The sequence below is a fragment of the Lonchura striata genome, chromosome 36 (assembly GCF_050655825.1).
Source record: "Lonchura striata isolate lonStrDom1 chromosome 36, ASM5065582v1, whole genome shotgun sequence".
Classification (NCBI taxonomy): Eukaryota; Metazoa; Chordata; class Aves; order Passeriformes; family Estrildidae; genus Lonchura; species Lonchura striata.
Genome location: NC_140738.1, coordinates 11,757,479 through 11,760,220, shown reverse-complemented (window position 1 = coordinate 11,760,220; position 2,742 = coordinate 11,757,479). Strand labels below are relative to the sequence as shown.

Genomic DNA, 2,742 nt, shown 5'->3' with positions numbered 1-2,742 from the left:
GTCAGCGTTGACAGTGACGAAATGCCAGTGGTCGTCCCTCAGATGCAGAGCGTCGGTCAGGGCCAACCTATATGGGGAGAAATTAGAGGTGGTGTTAAGTATTGGCTTGGGCTGGGTTGGGTCTCGACCCAGCCAAGCAGTGGAGATGAACTCCACGTCCTCCCTCATATAGGCTGGTTCGTTCGTCCGGTGTTTGGTCGTGTCCTGTAAAGAAAAGTCCTCAGGCGGGGTGCAAAAGGTGACATTGTCCCTCCCCTTCTCCGATGTTAATTTCCCGACCTCATTTCTGTCTGAGCGCAGGGAGGGACTGCGCTCCTGGATCAGTTTTTTGGTCTAGCCCCCAAGTTGGGGGTAGACCTCCCCTGGTGTTGCCTGTAATTAAAAAACTCCTCCCTGAGGGGACATTTGTTGACCCAGTGTCCCCCCTGCCCGCAGAGGTGGCACTTTTCTGTCTGCGGGGGTCCTCTTGGGGATGCTCCTGGCGGACGACGGATGGCCGATGGTGTGGCCGGCGGCGTCGGGGCGGCGGCGAAGGACACCCTCCTTGATGGTGGTTGAGGGGTCCTCCGCGGATCCTCTGCAGGGACCGTGACCTTCCGAGCACAGACCTGCAACATCGCCTGCAGGGCTCAGTCGGTAGAGCATGGGACTCTTAATCCCAGGGTCGTGGGTTCGAGCCCCACGTTGGGCGCCAACTTGCCGCGCTCCCCAGCCCCAAATGCCCTCTGATGTTTCGCTCAACCCCGGCTAGCTCGGCACCTGGGGTGAGGACGGGCAATGAGGCACCTCTCGCTGCACCCTAGTGGGGTTTGAGAGGTGTCCCCGTGGGTCCTGAATTAGCAGCGGCTACCCTATTGGCGGCAAGGAAAAGCCGGAACCAGCTTGGATAAAACTCTTCTTTAATCCGGGGCCAACGTGGCCAACACAAAGAAGATACACAACTGGAAACCCCCCCAAGCTGGAACCCCGAGTGGGGTTCGGGGCAGGCAATTATAGGTTTCAGGAGGGGAATGGGAGTGGACATCAGGGAGGGAAAAACCAATGGGAGACGGGAAAGGGAATGGCTCCACGGTGGGGTGATTCCGCCTGGCCCAGTGGGAAGGGGACATGGGAGTGGTCCCAGGCCCTCGTCCAATCACTCGGTGCCCAGTGGAGAAGTTTCTGGACAGAGGGGAAGGAACACCGAGTGACGGACAAGGTACCTGGGAGGGGACAGGGGGATGACTTGGCAGTTTTGGGGATGACGGACAGGTATTGGGAAGGCGGGAAAGGAGGACCAGGCGGGAAAACAGAACAAAAGGATGTACCAACATAGCAAATAGGGGAAACCAGGAACAAACCATTGGGGAAATACAAAATTGTAAAACCGTACATAAAATAAATAAAAACGCACCACCACAGTAGACAAATCTCTGTAACATATTCCACATATTCACAATACCAGGTGCAGCATGTTAAGACAAGAATGTTTTTTCATTCTTTCCTGTGATCTTCTCAGGCTTTCTCAGGCGATGCCTGGGAAAGTTGTCTGTTTCTCTCTGAGGCCAGAGAGCTGCTGCCACATCTTAGTGCCATTTTCCGCCTTCCAGGGAGATGCACAATGAATCCATCGATTTGTGTAAAAGCATCTCAGGCTGTCTCCTTGAGTTACTCAGCAAAGAGATGCCATACTGGAACTTCCCTGCCATGGCATTCCTTGTGGAGGTGAGTCTGAAGGCCGGCGCTGCCTCCCAGCTCTCTGCCCTCTCGTAGCCGCAGCTGCCTGGGACGGTGCCCACGCCCTGTGCTGCTGCCTGGTCCCCGCCCTGTGCGGTTCTGGGCTCCTGCCGGCCGGGTCCCCTGTCACTGCCCTGTGCCTTTCAGGTCCTGCATTGCCTGGACTTGAGCGCATGCAGTGACAGCATCATGGATCTCTTGTCGAGGCACTTGCTGAGTGAGCGCACAGAGATGCGCCGCCAGGTTCTGAGGGCCCTCCTCTTGCTCAGGGATAATCTCTCGCTGGTAAGGAGGGGCAGCAGCTGAAGCCGTGCAGGCAGCGTGGGGCTGGGGAACGCAGTCGCTGGAACTTGGCTGGGCTTCAGGCACTGGGGCAGCCGCTCCCAGCTCTCCTGCCTCCCACTTCAGCTGCCTGAGTGCTGCGGGACAGCCTTTGGCCTCTGGGCCCTGTGGCAGAAGGGTGGCCTTTCACACACCTTTGTTCCAAACAGGCCAAAAGAATGTGGAGCCTGACCGAAGCATTGCAGTGCTCACCAAGGATCCTTGGATGGTTAGAATGGGGCAGTGGCTGAAGCTGTGCTGGGCAAAGCAGCCCCTTGGGCTGGCAGGGCTTCAGGAGCTGAGGCAGCTGCTCCCAGCTCTCCTGCCTCACCTGCCCCAGTGCTTAGGGAAAGGCCTTCGGCCTCTCTGGGATATCACATGGACATCCTCCTCCTATTCCTCCTCTTCATGCTTCTCTGCCTCCTCCTCTTCCTTGTCCTCCTCCTCCTCCTCATCTTCCTTGTGCTTGCCCTAGTCATTGTCGTCTTCCTCCTCCTCCTCTTCCTCCTCCTCCTCTTCCTCCTATTGCTCCTCCTCTTCCTCCTCCCACTCCTCATCCTCTTTGTCAGTGTCCTCCTCCTCCTCCTCCTCCTCATCCTCATTCTCCTCTTCCTCCTCGTTCTCCTCCTCCTCCTCATCATCCTCCTTGTCCTCATTCTCTCTCTTCCTCCTCCTATTCCTCCTCCTCATCTTCCACCTCCTCTT

At 57.1% G+C, this 2,742-nt stretch overlaps 1 non-coding gene across 1 annotated transcript; it reads left to right on the top strand.

The window, feature by feature from the left end:
- The first annotated feature begins 618 nt into the window (after positions 1-618).
- TRNAK-CUU (transfer RNA lysine (anticodon CUU)) lies at positions 619-691 on the top strand. The gene has a single exon. It is a non-coding gene; the product is annotated as a tRNA-Lys (tRNA).
- Positions 692-2,742: the final 2,051 nt, after the last annotated feature.